At 50.5% G+C, this 18737-nt stretch overlaps 1 long non-coding RNA gene across 1 annotated transcript in view; it reads right to left on the bottom strand.

The window, feature by feature from the left end:
• Nucleotides 1-6181: 6181 nt before the first annotated feature.
• Nucleotides 6182-18737, bottom strand: part of LOC138363921 (uncharacterized) — a 76055-nt gene continuing 63499 nt past the window's right edge. The window contains exon 4 of the long non-coding RNA XR_011228267.1: nt 6182-7092. This is a non-coding gene — a long non-coding RNA (uncharacterized lncRNA). The remainder of the gene's footprint in view (nt 7093-18737) is intronic.

Here is an 18737-nt window from a genome sequence, read left to right as displayed (position 1 = left end):
GACACCTGAGGAGTAACTGAAATCTGTCTTGTGACATATATTTCCCGAAGAAAGGTGTTGTTTAGTCAGATCTTTGCTTCAGTAATCTGTGATAGCGTGTTTGAGACAGTGTTTCATCAACATACATACGTGTATTGCTAAAAACACATACATTTCACCTACATTGATGGTTTTACAACGTTGCAATCGTGAAAATTCTGATATCTCTCTTCTAATGAGATGAGCCGCATGAAGGTTTGTTTGGTGTACAATATATTCCATGAGCGGCTCATCATAGAATGTTGTAAAATATTCATATTCACTCACATCCTCTCTATTATCAGGGAAAAGCTCTGTAATCCCAACGTCTTTATTGTCAAAGGCGGGAATTCAAGGAATAAAACCTGCACCGTCACTCCACACTAGTACACCTGGTGTCCTGCGAGACGCAGGGGACGCAACAGGGGCACTACGGCGAGGAAGCGATGCACCCTGTGGACCAGGAGCTGAAGCCCGTCTACGCACAGTACGGCCGCTACGTGCACGTGAGGTGGAACCACGTTAACATGAGGCTCTTGGTGCCTCATGTTGTTCCATGCGGTGGCGCTTGGCTGGGCAAGACGCTGCTGACATGACAAAATCTCGCCCAGTAACACCACTGGTACTGGCACCAGGCTCGGTAACACTGTTCTGATTCCACTTCACTAAAACCAGAAAAAAAGAGTCGCTTTCCTCTGACTTGTCACCGAAAATATCCTCAGACTCTAAATAAGCACAGGAACTGTGTGGTCGAGGGTGAATTGGAGCCACCCAGCCACCTCACTGGGCGAGGTGGCATGGGTGAGCGTATAGGCCTCGCCATGGGAGGCAGCTGTATCTCATTTTCACTGTCCGTGCTATCTTCATTGGTCACTTTGTGTGTAGTCTTTATCAATGTCAGAGTCATCAAAATCACTTTCCTCAACATAAGAAAATAATTCACTGGTTATTTGCTCTGGGATGAGTGATTGTGTGGTGCGTGCCCGGGAAGCGTTCGGCTGTGCGCTCGACATGGTGGCTGCTGGGTAGCTGAGGCCTCCCACTCAATGGTAGCGTGAGCTGGAATTTTTTTTCAAAATGGCGGCTGTTTACTATAGCCCCTGGGCAGCGTATGGAGACCCCCTATACCCCACGGGCCTTTCAAATCTTGTACGGTACTCCAAAACATCATATGATGTGGAGCGCAAGTTACTGCAAGTCATATTTCAGGAAAATTATGACACTAGAGATTTGTTGAATAGCAGAGCTATGGGTTAGAGCAAGAGCGGGGACACACATATATACCATGGGAGGTATTTCACTGTTCCCAGCTTTGGTTTAAAATGCAAATTTTTCAAACTCATAATAAACAAAAAACCAGCGTTGAATGTAATGAAACGCCATTTTCTGGGTGAGTCCCGGAGGCTCCCGGAGCTATCCCAGGCTGATATGCTAATGTCAGACTTTGGCATCAGTCATGTGTATGGAGTTTCTTAGGCCTACCGGGGACCACGGCCAGAACCGGGCCCCCTCAGAGGCAAGGGGAGCAATGGCCTATAGAAGCCCCCGTGTAGTTGGAAGCATTCTATGTCTGCCATCGACCGGAACAGGCACCAGAAAGGTAAGCGCCCCAAAACAAACCCCTATTCTGGTTAAAATTGCTACCTAAAACCGAACTAGTGGATAGAACTCCCCAACCGAAAACAAGCAAACTAGTGTGACGTCACACACTGCCGCGCCGCTGTCTGCGCAGCTCCCCCCTCCCGGGAGGGGGAAGGGGGAGCACCAGACCCCCCGCGCCGGCTACCCACACCTCAGTTCTTGAGGCTGGATGTCAAATACGCGAAAAACCGCCGACCGGAGGGAGGGAGGGATGCCGGGGAGCCTCCGGGACTCACCCAGAAATGGCGTTTCATTACATTCAACGCTGGTTTTCTGGGGGGAGCCCCATCGGCTCCCCGGAGCTAACTACCCACAGACAGAAAAAGAGGGACCTACCCGGGAGGCGGTCGTCGCTCACCCCTCAACTCGAAGCCGAGACAACTGGCTGCAACCGCCGACCCAAAGCAACACAGGCCCGACGAGGCCCAGGGACATTCACAAGGTAACGAGCAGCCAGGACCCTGTTCAACCGCCAAAATCCCCGCGCCCGAATATCAGACCAAGACATATTCCCAAAGACGGCAGCAAGAGCCGCGAACTTACGAACGTCATGGGCACGGGGATAGACCGCAGGCTGGCTGGACCTAATAACCCTGCGGACGACCTGAGAGACCCGAACCCGCGAACAGGGAAGAAGGGAAACCGGATCAACCCACAGCGCGTCCATGGACACAGAAGCTGTGGCGCGCAAATAACGGCGAAGCGCCGCAACCGGACACAAAACATGATGCACCCCCGGCCTGACCAACCAAGCATCAACCACCCAAGGACCCCTCCGGAACGCAGCAGTCTCATTCTTCGCCAGAAAAGAAGGAGACGGCTGCAAACGAACAAAACTATCACCACGACCAAAAGAGCAGAAACCCCTGCGCCGGAGGAGAGCATGAAGCTCCCCTACCCGACCCCCAGAGGCCAAAGCCAACAAGTGCCTTGGAAAAACAATCCTGGACCGAAGGGGCCACAACGAAACGAGGAGATGAAAGGAAAGCGAGCACTCTGTCCAAAGACCAGGACGGCTCAGGCGACGCATGAGCAGGCCGGAGGTGAAACAATGCACGAGACAGCTTGCGAAACTTCTAAAGCTGAACCCCAGGGACGTGTACACTCACGGGGACCTAGCAGGGGGCGCCACCGAGGAGAACAGTGGAAGGGCAAAAACAAACTGAATAAAATGACAGAACCCCCCACCAGGCAAAAAGAAAAAGAAAAACAAAACCCCGCAAGAGGACAGCGAACCCCAAGGAACAGAGCCGGCCGCGATGTCGGGAAATACAAGCTGAGCAGCACCCTGCGCCCCTACCAGTGCAAACTGCCTCTTCCTGCCGGTAACAAGGGACAACAGAACACCCAAGAGCCCAACAGGCGGCCGAAAAAACCGAAAGGTAAAACGGACCAGCAGAGGCAGACCCCGAGGAGCCTGTGGAGGGTGGCCCCAAGCCCCAAGGGCAGTACTTACAGGGCACCTAGGGAAGGCAGCCCTAGGCGCATGCAGCCCGAGTACTGAAGATAACTCCTGGCTCTCGCACCCACAAAACTAACACCACGCGCAAAGCACAGTGCAGTAGCGACACCGGAGCCAGAGCACACGACCATCGCCTATAGCATCAGCCTCAAGAACTGAGGTGTGGGTAGCCGGCGCGGGGGGTCTGGGGCTCCCCCTTCCCCCTCCCGGGGAGGGGGGAGCTGCGCAGACAGCGGCGCGGCAGTGTGTGACGTCACACTAGTTTGCTTGTTTTCGGTTGGGGAGTTCTATCCACTAGTTCGGTTTTAGGTAGCAATTTTAACCAGAATAGGGGTTTGTTTTGGGGCGCTTACCTTTCTGGGTGCCTGTTCCGGTCGATGGCAGACATAGAATGCTTCCAACTACACGGGGGCTTCTATAGGCCATTGCTCCCCTTGCCTCTGAGGGGGCCCGGTTCTGGCCGTGGTCCCCGGTAGGCCTAAGAACTCCATACACATGACTGATGCCAAAGTCTGACATTAGCATATCAGCCTGGGATAGCTCCGGGGAGCCGACGGGGCTCCCCCCAGAAAAACTACTACATTTAATTTAGAAGTATATCATCAAACCAAATTAAACATCTGATAGACAATGTTAAAATTAGCATTACAAATAATGAAAGTTCCTTGGCCTCTACATAAGCATGAGACTCAAATTCAGCACCCACATACAACACAATGTTATGAAACGCAAGTTTCTAGGTGAGACCCAGAGGCCAGGTCATTATCAACCTGGTCAGGCACCCAGAGAGGTAAAAACAAACCCCTGTTCTGGTTGAAACTACTACTGAAAGCAAACTAGTGGACAGAACTCCCCAAACGAAAATGAGCAAACTGGCATGATGTCACCATGTCATCATGCTGCTGTCTGCACAACCCCCTCCCCCTTCCCCGGGTGGGGGAAGGTTGAGCCCCAGATCCCCCGCGCTGGCAATCCACCTCTCAGTTCCAAGGCTGGATGTGAAAACCGCGAAAAACCTCTGACCGGAGGGACAGGTTTGCCGGTGAACCTCCAAGTTTAATGCAGAAACTGGCGTTTCATTACATTCAAAGCTGGTTTTCTGGGGGGAGCCCATTCGGCTCTCCGGAGCTACTTACCCAAAGACAACACAAGAGGGACTACCCGGGAGGTGGTCGGCACTCGCTCCTCAACCCGAAGTCGAGACAACTTGCTGCAATCGCCGTCCCAACGCAATAAAGGCATGACTAGGCCCAGGAACACTGACAAGATAGCATGCGGCCAGGACCCTGTTCGACCTCCAAAAACCCTGTGCCCGAATGTCAGCCCAAGACATGTTACCTAAGTTGGTAGCCAGTGCAGCAAACTTATGAACATTGTGAGCACGAGGATAGATCGAAGGCTGGCTGGATCCAATAACCTTGCTGACGACCTGGCAGACCTGAACCCTGGAACAGGGTAGAAGGGAAACCGGGTCAACCCAAAGCGCGTCCCTGGCCACCAAGGCCGTGACACACAGATAACAGTGGAGAGCCGCAACTGGACACAACACATGATGCATCCCCGGCCTAACCAATCAAGCATCAACCCAATGACCCCTCCAAAAAGCAGCAGTCTCATTCTTTGCCAAAAAAGAATGAGACGGCTGCAAACGAACATACCTACAACCAGAACCAAAAGAGCAGAAACTCCTGTGCTGGAGGAGAGCATGAAGCTCTCCGACCCAACCCCAAGAGGCTAATGCCAACAAGACAAAGAGTCTTGGCAAAATGGCAAAACAATCCTGAACCAAAGAGGCCACCACAAACCAAGAGAGAGAAAAGAGGGCACTTGGTCCATAGACCAGGATGGCTCAGGCAGCGCATGAGCAGGCCAGAGGTAAAACAAGGCCCGAGACAGCTTGCGGAATGGAGCAGAAGTAACATCAATACCGAACAAAAGCTGCAGTGGCTCCGCCAGTGCAGTACGATATGAGGTGACAGTATTCAGCATAAGATGATAGTCCTGGAACAGCCACGAAAGGAAGGACACGACAACTCAATCAGAAACTGAAGTAAAAACCTACGAAGAGACAAGAAATAATGTAAGGACCGCCAGGAAACTTCATACTGCCGCCGTGATAAAGCACGCAGTTGGGACACCATCAATGAAGCCACCTGCTCACCTTACAAGTGGTGATAGAGTCGTGTCATTAAGACCAGACACGAAGACTCGAGGATATCGAACCAGCCACGTAACGGACCGGGTCGATTGACTGAAAGAGGGAGAACCACGACCCTTGGGTTCGAACACCGAGCAAGCAGTGCCTTAACCACTTAACTGCGCCAACCGAGTTTTCTCGGTCGGCGGGAAACTGCGCCAACCGAGAAAACTCGTTTTGATTTTTTGGTACCCATTCGAAATGCGCGCGCGGTTGGTTGTGTACGAGATGGATGCCTGAGGCCGTTAGTGAGGGGCAGCCATTTTGAAAAAAAATCCCAGAATGCCCCAGGCCCGAGGGTAGCCTCAGTTTTGATCGAGCTACCATGGCTGACGCACGCGCCTCCAGCTCCCAGTCACCCGTGGGATGCGCTGTTGCAAAACCGCTTTCTTCAGGGGAGATAAACAGTTTATTGTTTGAGGATGAAGTGGAATATTATGTTGATGACCCAAGGATTGATAGAAACATAACTCAAGGGTCTAGTGGAAGTGAAATAGATACAGATGAAGATGATACAGTGAGCTCGTATCGTTCAGGGCGAGCGGCACGCACAGTGAAGCATCACAGGTCATCGCCCTTGCCAGAATTAATCCCACCACCACCACCTCCATCTCCCATTTTTGACGAAAGTGATACTATCGAGTCATTTTCTGGGTTTAGTGACACTGCTTCTGATTCAAGTAGCATAGATGAGGCAAGGGCTAGCAGCTCCCGTCGTCTCGGTGTTACCAGATGCAGATCTGCTGTCTCAGCAGGTCGCCCTGCCAAGTGCCGCCATGTATCCCCTATCGACGACACTGACGACAGTGTTGCCTCTACATCTACTTTCCCTGATCGCCCTACTAGTAGACAAGGTAGAAGACCTGCAACTCCTACCCAAAGGAGATTTAGTGCCAGAAAACGCACCCATAGGAGTCGCTCATGTAGGTGCTAAAAGGAGAACGGCTGAATTTGTGTGGGAGGATTGTGATTTTTTGTACCACACAAACCTCAATTTGATGATAGGGATGTGGGGGTTGCACCCATGTTCCCGTACACAGGTGAAGACATGACGGAAATGGACTATTTTTGTGCATATTTTGATGAGCAGTTCATGCAACATCTTGTTGCCGAAACCAACAGATATGCAGGGCAACTTATTGAAGCTGGAATATTACAGGCTTCACGTATGATACGTTGGAAGGACACTACTGTGGCTGAGCTGTATGTGTTCTTTGCTCTATGCTCCAAAAACATTCGGAGAAGCAAGTTATTCAGGATTATTGGAACAAAGAAGCTGCTGTTCCATCACCTGTGTTCAACAAATACATGTCACGAGACAGGTTCCTGCTACTACTATGGTGCCTACATTTTGAAAACCTTGAAAATTTTGATAGAAATTATCGACTTTGGAGAGTGCGAAAAGTGTTCAATGATCTCAAAGGGAAATTTCATGATTACTTTGTACCTGGACAGAATGTTGTCATTGATGAATCCCTTGTTCTTTTCAAGGGACGTCTTCTCTTCAAACTGTACATCCCATCGAAACGGCATCACTTTGGCCTTAAATTTTTTGTACTGTGCGACTGTGAAACCGGAATGGTGATCGATAATATATCATATTCTGGTACAGATGTAGACCCTCAGATGATCCTCTCGGGTTTTCTGGCAGTGTAGTGAAGACGCTAATGGAACCATTGCTGAGCAAGGGGCACACTCTGTACACTGACAATTATTATACGAGCACCCTTGCTAACAAAGTTCTTGCTTGAACATAACACGGGAGTGTGTGGCACTGTAAAGACAAATAGGAAAAAATGCAGTTTTTTTAAATAATATTGGTGTAGGTGATTGTGAACTTAGAAAATGTAACAAAATATTGGCAGTTCGTTGGAAAGACAAATGTGAAGTCAATATGTTGACAACTATTCACACTGGTGAAATGCTTGAAAGTGGCAAAGTGAGGTATCGAGGTGATGGATCATTGTTCAAGCCGGATTGTATCATTGACTACAATATAAATATGAGACTTGTAGATAAATGTGACATGATGGTTGGTGCCGTCGAGTGTGTCCGCAAAACTGTAAAGTGAACCAGGAAATTTTTCTTTCATCTTGTGGACGTAACAGTGCTCAACTGTTTCAACATGTTTTTGATGAAAACAGGCAAAAAACCTTCAATTCGAGTGTTTAGTCAAGCTCTGCTGTCGCAATTACTGTACTCACCAAGTATGGCCAGGAAGAAAGCGCAAGAACAGTTTATCATGCCCCAACCAGAGCGCATTTAGTTTCCAACCGACTGGCTGGTAAAGAGGCTTTTGCAATTCACAAGCCTGCCTACCTACCACCTACAGGACCTAAGGTCAAAGGCATACGTGAGTGCATTGTTTGCAAGCATTCAGAACGAAAACCAAGGAAGCGAAAATCTGTGTGTACCATATGTGTCGAGTGCAAAGTCCCGCTGTGTCTCATGGACTGCTTCTTTGAATATCACTCACTTGCTAAGTACTAAGAGTGTAATAGTGTGTCTTACTGTGTAAATAGTGTGTGAAACTGTATATGTATTATTAGTGAAAGTAAAACCAGAAATATTGCAACAATAAACCTTTATTGAGGACACTTTAGTGACACATGTATCACAGTTCCATGGAACATTATGGACGTTATACTTTATATACATTGTCAGGACACACATATACATCTGATACGATATGAGAAAAACATTAGAAAGCATTGAAAATATATAGAAATATTATTTGTACATATAATTGTGGCAACTGGCGGGTCTTGAATGACCCGCGCGACCGTGTCTGGGCGACTCACGCACCAGCGACCAGCCCATGATGACGTCACAGTGCACCTTGTCCACCTCCTCACAGCCAAAGTAAGTGGAATTTGACATTATTTTTTATATACACGTGTTCAGGGAAGGGAATTTATTATTTTAAAAAGAAAAAATAATTTTTTGGGAACACTTGATTTCATGCGCACCAGGGGAATTTCACAATAAAGTTGGCGCAGCACGGTGGTTGAACCAAGGCCAGGCTGGCCACCATTGGGCCAAAAGGACATCTCTTCCTTGGTAAGTCTCCAAGCGAGCAAGGACCGAGAGCAACAGCAGAACTGGGGGGAAGAAGTACAGGTAACCCCACCTTGTCCAGTCCTGCCTGAAGGCATCGACCCCGATGGCCTCGCAGTAAGGGGGTTACCTTGAGGTAATTTCGGAGCTTAGCGACCCCGCAGCCCAGTCGTCGACCAGGCCTCCTTGTTGTTGGACGGGTCAACCATACGCAAGAGAGACAGAGACAGCTGTCTGTCTCGGCTGTTCGCACCCTGACGTATGAGTCACAGCCTGGTTGATCAGGTATCCTTTGGAGGTGTTTGTAAAGTTCTCTCTTTAACACTGTGAGGGGTCAGCCAGCTACTACACCCTTATGTGTAGTAGAAGCGTGTTGAGCAGTCTCTGACCTCTGATGTTGACAGAGTTCTATCTCTCTATTGCCACAAAACACAGGCTGATACCTCGTTATCTGGGGGAAAGGCGCCACATACAAAGGGAAACACCTCGACCAAGCCGACGCAAAGAGGTCCACATCCAGGAGCCCGTACATCCGGCAGAACCAATTGAAGGAGTTGGCATGGACTGGGGAATAAACCGAGACAGGCCATCTGCCAGGACGTTGGACACCCCCTGAAAGTGAATGGCTAGGAGAGCCAAACCCCAAGAATTCAGCAGACAAGTCACCCGAAGAGACCAGCACCGAAGAGCCAAGAACCGCATCGAACCCGCTCGGTTCAGGCAATGAACCACCAGGGAGCAGTTCGAATAGAGCAAAATCGTTGATCCATGAGTGACCCGAACCCCCTGAAGCAGCATCCACACTGCTTCAAACCCCCACACTGTGCTGTGGGCCCGACGGAAGTATAGACCCCACCGCCCCTGGCTGGGCTGGTGAGCACTGGTCACAAAACCCGAGCAAAGAGATGACGCATCCGTGAACACATCGAGACAGGGCTCTGGTAGGCCGCAAGACACTGAACCCTGAAAAACCCAAATAGGAAATTGGCCGAACCCAGCGTCAGGACCCTGTTCGACCGCCAAAAAACCCGTGCCCGAATGTCAGCCCCGGACATGTTACCAAAGACGGCAGCAAGAGCAGCAAACTTACGAACGTCATGGGCACAGAAATAGACTGCAGGCTGGCTAGACTTAATAACCCTGCGGACGACCTAAGAGACCTGTATCTGCGAACAGGAAAGAAGGGAAACCGGATCAACCCAAAGCGCGTCCACGGACACAGAAGCCGTGGGGCACAAACAACGGCAGTGGCCCGCAAACGGACACAACACATGATGCAGCCTCGGCCTGACCAACCAAGCATCAACAACCCAAGGATCCCCCAGAAAGCAGCAGTCTCATTCTTTGCCAGAAAAGAAGGAGACTGCTCTGGGAGAAAAGAAGGAGACTGTTGTGCAGATGAACAACCTATTTCCACGACCGAAAGAGCAGAAACCCCTGCGCCAGAGAAGAGCATGATGCTCTCCGACCTTACCCCCAGAGGCCAATGCCAACAGCAAAAATCTTTGAAAAACAATCCTGAACCGAAAGAGCCACAACAAACCGAGGAGAAGAGAGATAGGAGAGCACTCAATCCAAAAACTAGGACGACTCAGGCGGCGCATGAGCAGGCCGGAGGTGAAACAATGCACAAAACGGTGCAGAAGTAATATCTATACCGAAAGCCAGCTGAAGCAGCTCCACCAGCACCACACGATACGAGGCGACAGTATTTGGCATAAGATGATAGTCCTGGAATAACCACGAGAGAAAGGACAACACCACCCGAACCGAAAGCGAAGTAAAACGACGAAGAGTCAAAAAGAAATGGAAGGACCGACAAGAAACTTCATACTGCCGCCGAGACACAGCCTGCAGGTGGGACACCATCAATGAAGCTACCTGATCACCATACAGATGGTGATAAACTCGAGTCAAAAATTCCAAATGCGAAGACTCAAAGAGAAGAGTGAACCAGTCTCGTAACGAACCGGGCCGATATTCTGAAAGAGGTGGTGCCGCGGAAAACCTCCGGGTTCGAACACCGGGCAAGCAGCGCCTGAAACCACTGCTGGGGCAGCCACCACAGGGCCAAGAGGACTACCCACCCTTGGTAAGTCTCCAAGCAAGCCAGGACCTGGAGTAACAGCTGAACCGGGGATGGGGGGGGGGGGAAGAGGTACAGGAACCCCCACCTCAACCAGTCCTGCCGGAAGGCGTCGATTCCAACAGCCTCGCAGTCAGGGAAGGGCACCACATATACCGGAAGAAGCCTCGACCACGCCGACGCGAAGAGGTCCACCTCCAGGTGCCTGAACGTCAGGCAGAGCTAACTGAATGAGCCAGCATTAACCATCCATTCCATGGACAGGCCATCCGCCAGGACGATGAACACCCCCCAGACGTGAACCGCCAGGAGAGCCAAATCCCAAGAACTCAGCAGATGAGTCATCCAAAGTGACCAACCCCAAGGAGCCAAAGACTGCATTGAAACCCCTCGGTTCAGACAAAGGACCACCGGGGAGCAGTCCAAATGAAGCCGAATCGTCGCTCCGCAGGCAACCCGAACCCTCTGAAGCACAAACTACACTGCAGCGAACTCCCGCACCATGCTGTGGGCCCGACAGAAGGACGGACCCCACCACCCCTGGGTGGCCTGGTGAGCACTGGTCACAAAGTGCTCACTAGGCCACCACCTAATCTCCCAGCCGAGAGACGATGCATCCGTGAACACGTCGAGCGAGGGGCTCAGGTGGGTGCCAAGGCACCGAACCCCGAAAAAAACGAAGAGGAAGCCAGCGATGAAGCAGCCGACGCAAGGCCCCCCCGGGGGTCAAACCCAGCGATCGCGAGAGGCAGAAGGGACATCCCCGAATGAACCAGAACAGCTGACGAAGCCAGACCCGACCCGGCGGGTAGACCATCATTGCAAAGTTTAGGTTCCCGCACAGACCGTCGAGCAACCGCCTGGTAACCCAGGAGCCCCCCCCCCCAGAAACTAGAGCATGCGGGACCGCAGCCAAAGGAGAGACTCCGGAGGAAGAGACAAGGAAGCGGTCCGAGAGTCCCACACAAGACCCAGCCAGGTCCGAACCTAGGAGGGAAACGAGATGGGACTTTCGCCAGTTCACCAGAAACCCGAACCCGGCTAGCTGGGAACCCAAACCCCTGGCGCGCAGACACACGGACCGAAAGGGAGCCCAAACCAGCCAGTCGTCGAGGTAAGTCAACACCCGAACACCTAACAGACACAGACAGGCCACTACAACCCGGATAAGGCGTGTGAACATGCGAGGTGCCAGGTTCAACCCGAAAGGGTGACAACGAAAGTGGTAACCCTGACGCCCCAAAACAAAACTGAGCCAGTCCCTGTACCCCAGATGAATCGGGGCATACCAATACGCGTTCTTGAGGTTCAGGTACACCAACCAAGCGCCTGGCTCCAACAGAAGCCAGACCTGGGGACAGAGTGATCATTCAAAAGGAGGGGCAAAAAAACCAGGGGTTCAGACAGGACAAGTCCAGAATGAACCGTTGGTCCACAGTTACCTGGTTGATACCAGGTTGATGGGGGTTCTGGGAGTTCTTCTACTCCCCAAGCCCAGCCCGAGGCCAGGCTTGACTTGTGAGAGTTTGGTCCACCAGGCTGTTGCTTGGAGCGGCACGCAGGCCCACATACCCACCACAGCCCGGTTGGTCCGGCACTCCTTGGAGGAATAAATCTAGTTTCCTCTTGAAGATGTCCACGGTTGTTCCGGCAATATTTCTTATGGTCGCTGGGAGGGTGTTGAATAATCGTGGACCTCTGATATTTATACAGTGTTCTCTGATTGTGCCTATGGCACCTCTGCTTCTCACTGGTTCTATTCTGCATTTTCTTCCATATCATTCACTCCAGTACGTTGTTATTTTACTGTGTAGATTTGGTACTTGGCCCTCCAGTATCTTCTAGGTGTATATTATTTGATATCTCTCTCATCTCCTTTCTAGTGAGTACATTTGGAGGGCTTTGAGACGATCCCAATAATTTAGGTGCTTTATCACGTCTATGCGTGCCGTATATGTTCTCTGTATTCCCTCAATTTCAGCAATCTCTCCTGCTCTGAATGGGGAAGTGAGTACTGAGCAGTACTCAAGACGGGACAACACAAGTGACTTAAAGAGTACAACCATTGTGATGGGATCCCTGGATTTGAAAGTTCTCGTAATACATCCTATCATTTTCCTGGCTGTAGCAATATTTGCTTGGTTATGCTCCCTAAACATTAGGTCGTCAGACATCATTATTCCCAAATCCTTTACATGTTGTTTTCCTACTATGAGTACATTTGATTGTGTTTTATACCCTGTATTATGTTTAAGGTCCTCATTTTTACCGTACCTGAGTACCTGGAATTTATCACTGTTAAACATCATGTTATTTTCTGATGCCCAGTCAAAAACTTTATTAATATCAGCTTGAAGTTTTTCATTGTCTTCAGCCGAGGTAATTTTCATACTGATTTTTGTGTCATCTGCAAAGGATGATTCGAAGCTGTGACTTGTATTTTTGTCTATATCTGATATGAGAATAAGGAAAAGCAGCGGTGCAAGGACTGTACCCTGAGGTACAGAGCTTTTAACTGCACTTGAACTAGATTTTATATGGTTGACCGTTACTCGCCGAGTCCTGTTTGACAGAAAACTGAGTATCCAGCATCCTACTTTACCGGTTATTCCCATTGACTTCATTTTGTGTGCTATCACGCCATGGTCACATTTATCGAAAGCCTTTGCCAAGTCCGTGTATATCACATCAGCATTCTGTTTTTCCTCTAATGCCTCAGTGACTTTGTCGTAGTGCTCAAGTAGGTGTGAGAGGTACGATCTTCCCGCTCGAAATCCATGTTGGCCTGGGTTGTGAAGGTCATTGGTCTCCATGAAATTGGTGACCTGACTCCTAATCACTCTCTCAAATACTTTTATTATGTGTGATATTAGTGCAACTGGTCTATAATTCTTTGCCAATGCTTTGCTCCCTCCCTTGTGTAGAGGGGCTATGTCTGCTACTTTAAGTGCATCTGGTATCTCCCCTGTGTCCAAGCTCTTCCTCCACACTATACTGAGTGCCTGTGCTACCGGCACTTTGCATTTCTTTATAAATATTGAATTCCATGAGTCTGGACCTGGGGCCGAGTACATGGGCATATTTTCAATTTCTCTTTCAAAATTTAGTGCGCTCGTGTTGATATCAGTTATATTTACAGGGGTTTGAATACCCCGCATAAAGAAATTGTCTGGATAGTCTGACTGAAACAGTCTGACAGAGCGCAGGAGAAGAGGCCTGCCTTGCCAGCCCCGAACCTCCCCCCCCCAAAGGAGGAGGAGCCACCCAATGCCACTGAAGGCCGCAAGAAACGACCCAAAAAGCCCACAAATTGAGAGACCAGGCGTGAGTGAACAGAGCAAGCCTCCCACCCCATCGCCCCTTCAATGGGGCGAACCACGAAAGGGCCGACGCTCCTTACGAGAACCCGACCTGCGCACAGAGTGAGCACCGCGCCTACCAGGTGCAGACGGGACCAAAGGTAGCATCGGCTCTGAAAGTGGCACCTGTGGCCCATCTCGACGAGCAGAACCACGGGCCCTGGCACGACCCCTCCGGGAGGAACTCACCCAGGACCCCCGGAGAACCAACAAGTCAGATGGGGAACCCATCCAGGGGCCAGATTCACAAAGGAACTTACATATGTTTTTCCTTCTTAGCGCCTTCGTGGCAGCTACGTCGGTATTCAGGCAGGTACACTAAGAAGGAAAACCTTCGTAAGTTTGCTCCGTCAGCTAAGTCGACCACTCGTAACTATACGTAAACTGGATACAAGTCAATTTTTCTCTACTACACAACACGAGGATCGATTGTAATGTAAACAAAAAGATTATTAGTGGATGAATCTTGTGAAGTGGAGTCCTTCGTGTTAGTTATATATGCATTCTCTGCTTGAAACTTATAGTAAATATGTCTATTATGATAATAGAATTAGTTTTATAATAGAAAGATATTATACCAATAGTTATTAACCCTCAAACCGCTAGGGGCTCAAATGGAATTCACACCCACAGGCGCAACAAAAAAAAAATTCCAAAAAATTCTTTCGTCTTATAGAAGTGTTCATTTTTGTACCCTGATCACGGAAAAAATAACAAAAAAATCGTAGGTGGCATATTTTAGCCGCAATAGGGTAGGGAAGTGTGGCAAAAAACCAGCGTTGAATGTAATGAAACGCCATTTTCTGGGCGAGACCCGGAGGCTCCCCGGAGCTTTACCAGCTGATATGCTAATGTCAGACTTTGGCATCAGTCATGTGTATGGAGTTCTAGGGCCTACCGGGGACCACAGCCAGAACCTGGTCCCCTCAGAGAGGCAAGGGGAGCAATGGCCTATAGAAACCCCCGTGTATGTCTGCCATCGACCGGGTCAAGCATCCAGAAAGGTAAGCATTCCAAAACAAACCCCTATTCTGGTGAAAATTGCTACCTAAGCCGAACTAGTGGATAGAACTCAACAGAAAACAAGGAAACTAGTATAACATCATACGTCACCGCGCCGCTATCTGCGCAGCTCCCCCCTCCCCGGGAGGGGGAAGGGGGAGCCCCAGACCTCCCACGCCGGCTATCCACCCATCAGTTCTGAGGCTGGATGTCAAAACATGCGAAAAACGCCGACCGGATGGAGGGAGGGTTGCCGGGGAGCCTCCGGGTCTCACCCAGAAAATGGCGTTTCATTACATTCAACGCTGGTTTTCTGGGGGGAGCCCCGTCGGCTCCCCGGAGCTAACTCCCCACAGAGGAAGGTCGAAAGGGACAAAACCGGGAGGCGGACACCACGCACCCCCCAAGGAGGCGAGACAACCGGCAGCAAACGGCAACCCAAGGCGCCACAGCCCCGAAAATCCCGGGAACAACACGAGAACCACGAGCAGCAAGGCCCCTGCACGAACACCAAAAATCCATGCCCGAAAGACTGCAAGGCCACGTCGCCCAGACGGCAGTGAGAGCAGCGAAGCCACGAACGCCACAGGCATGAGGGAAGAACACAGGCAGCTTAGCCGCAAGAACACGGCTGACCACCCGGGACACTATCACCCGCGAACCGGGAAGAACAGAACCGGATCAACGCAAAACGCGCTCCGGACCCAAACGCCGTGGCACGCAAACAACAGCGGAGGGCCGCCACTGAACACAAAAACGACACACCCCCGGCCTATCCAACGAAGCACCAACAAACCCTGGACCCCTCCAGAATGCAGCAGCCCCACCCCGCGCCAGAAAAGATGGAGACTGCTGCCATCAAACAACCAAAACGCTAAAACCGAAGGAGCAAGAAAACTCAGCGACTCGACCCCCAGAGGCAAGGGCCCAAAGGAAAGAGCCGACGAAAAAACACACCGGAACCGAAGGGGCACTACCAACCGAGGAGAAGACAGAGCACGCTGACCAGAGACCAGGATGGTGCAAGCGGCGCACGAACAGGCCGGAGGTGAAACGACGCACAAGACAGCTGACTAATGGTGCAGAAGCAACACCAAGACCGAAAGCAAGCTGAAGCGGCTCCGCCTGCGCCGCACGAAAAGAGGCGACAGTATGTGGCAAGACGACGGCCCCCAACCCCCACTAGAAAACCAAGCCGAGAGTAAACCAAGCTAACAAGAGTAACCACCTAAGAAGGGACAGGAAAAGGAAGGACCGCCAAAATACCCCATACTGCCGCCAAGAGAAGCACGCAGGTGGGACACCTACCACGAAGCCACCCGACCACCAACCGGAGGCGAGACCACGAGGCAGAACATAAGCAGCCCCGACAAGGCCCCCCCGAGCCCAGGAAAAGGCGGAGCCGTGAGAAGATCTCGGACGCGACCACCGAAACCCAGGCGGCACAAGGAGATGGAACGTCTGCCGAACAGAAAAACTCCCCAAAGCATGCAAGCCCGCCAGGAGTTCAGAAACGACAGGCCCGACGCGAGACATCGCAAGACCCCCCCCCCAAGGGTCGCCGCCAGAACAGGACCTGAACCAAGGGGCACGAACAACTGCAATAGACCGAGACAAAGAAGCACATCACAGGACACAGGCTGACCAACGCCTAAGAACACACGCAGAACATCCCTGCTGCAGAGGAGGCAGGAAGAAAGAGCAGAAGCACAAAAAACCCCAGGAGAACAACCAGGGGTGGACAATCAGGCAGGGACAAAAACCCCACGCAATCCCCAGGCACAAAACGGCAGCAAAGTGCCACTCCACAACCGGACACAGGAACAAGGACACGCCACCGTGAAACACGGTACCAATGCACACGTGCAGCAGCAGCAACAGGCACCACCGCAACATGCAACATGTAAATAGCAACTCCCCTCTGCAAAGGCAGAGAACGGAGCAGGCAGACCCCAGACAGGGCCAACGGAGACACGACAAAACCCTGCAGGCCCAGAAACCTGCACCAGGCGACCGACGGCGGAGAAACCCCGCTCGATACCTGCTGGATGAGGTACTGGGAGCTCTTTTACACCTGAAGCCCGGCCCAAGGTCAGGCCAGACCGGCCAGAGGATGGCCCACCAGGCAGCTGCTAGGAGCAGTCCACCGGCCCACATACCCCCACAACCAGGACGGGCCGGAACTGCCATACGAAAACAGGCCAGTGCGCCCTGGAAGTCCACGGACGAACCAGCAAGAAGGCTTATGCTCGCAAGTAGGTCGTGTAACAAGCACAGACCACTGATGGTAATACTGTAACCCCGCGATTATCCGGGATTCAAACATCCGGAAAACGCCCTTATACGGCCAAAATCGCGATCGGATAAAGTTATCACAATATCCGGCCAAAATAGCCACAGGGACCAGATTAAAGCAGGTTTAGTCGGATAAAATGTTGGGGCCCGGTTAATTTTCTGCAGAAATTACACTATCCGGTCAGTCGCCCGGATAATCGTGCCTTTGTCCGTATATGAAAACATGAGGCGGGCCATACGGTATTAATCCCGTCTGCCCGAGACTCGAGGCGCATGGTGTAGGTGGGGGTGGGGTGGGTGGGTGGTGTCGGGAGAGAGGGGAGCATTGGGAGGGACCACCTGGGGGGATTAGGGGGGGGGGATGGAGAGTGGCCTATACACTACAGTACAGTAATTACTATCAATTTTAGAACAATTCATCATAGCCAAAATCAAAAGAAATACTAGTAATTATGTAATAAAAAATTCCATACAAGTTTCCTAAAAACAATTTGCACAGGCTGAAGTTTCCTTCAAAAATATATATTTTTTTTCCTCCTGGCGGCCTACGTAACGTGCCTCCTCCCTGCCCCGACTGGACCCGTCCAGGCCTGGTCAACCCATGTGCTCTCTAGCCTCGTGTTACACCACAGTGCCGCCCCATTAGTGAAATATTTTTTTAAATAACTTTTTTATTTTCATAGTAACTTTGAACATTTTTGGCCAAGACTATGTCTGGTAGCAGCATGAATCGTTCTGGAGGTGGCAAGAGGAAGAAGGTTGTCCTAACACTTAAGGACAAGCTACGTGTTATACAACTTTGTGAACATGGCCGGTCGACCTCAAGTGTTGCCAAGGAATATAATATAGGCACTAGTACTGTTTCTGATATAAGGAAACAAAAAGAGAAACTTATGCAATTCATTTCAACCTGTGAAAGTGAAGGTGCAAGCACTAGCAGAGGGTGTGGTAGAAAAACTATGAAAACTTCGACGCATGTGCAGTTGGATGAGGCTGTGTACAAGTGGTTTGCTCAGCACCGCACAGCTGGCGTGACAATTCGCGGCCCAGAAATACAAAATGCTGCAAGCAGATTTGCTGAAAGCCTTGGAATAAAGAATTTCGAAGCGAGTGAAGGGTGGGTTGTAAGGTTCAAGGGTAGGCACAATATTGTGAAGAGGAAAATTGTTGGTGAAAAACTGAGTGCAGATGAAAGCAGTGTAGAACCATTTAAACATAAATTACGAGAATATATTGTGGCAAATAATATTTATTCGTATCAAATTTATAATGCAGATGAAACTGGGTTGTATTGGAGGAGTTTACCAGAAAAAAACTCTAGCAATGAGGAGTGAGGGTTGTGTGCCAGGACGTAAGGTTTGCAAGGACAGGCTCTCAGCCATGATGTGTGCGAATGCCGACGGCACAGACAGAATCACGTGTGCAATTGTTGGCAAATCTAAGAAACCAAGAGCCTTGCAACATTGCATGGACAGACTGCCAGTGAAATATTATAACTCAAAAAATGCATGGTTTACACAGGAGATCTTTCTTTCCTGGTTTCATGACGTGTTCTGCAGGGAAGTTTGTGCCTATCAAATTAAGAAACTCAAAATAAGGCCAAGCAAAGTTCGGGCTTTA

The sequence above is a fragment of the Procambarus clarkii genome, chromosome 12 (genome assembly GCF_040958095.1).
Source record: "Procambarus clarkii isolate CNS0578487 chromosome 12, FALCON_Pclarkii_2.0, whole genome shotgun sequence".
Lineage (NCBI taxonomy): Eukaryota > Metazoa > Arthropoda > Malacostraca > Decapoda > Cambaridae > Procambarus > Procambarus clarkii.
This window is presented reverse-complemented; position numbering and strand designations above follow the sequence as displayed.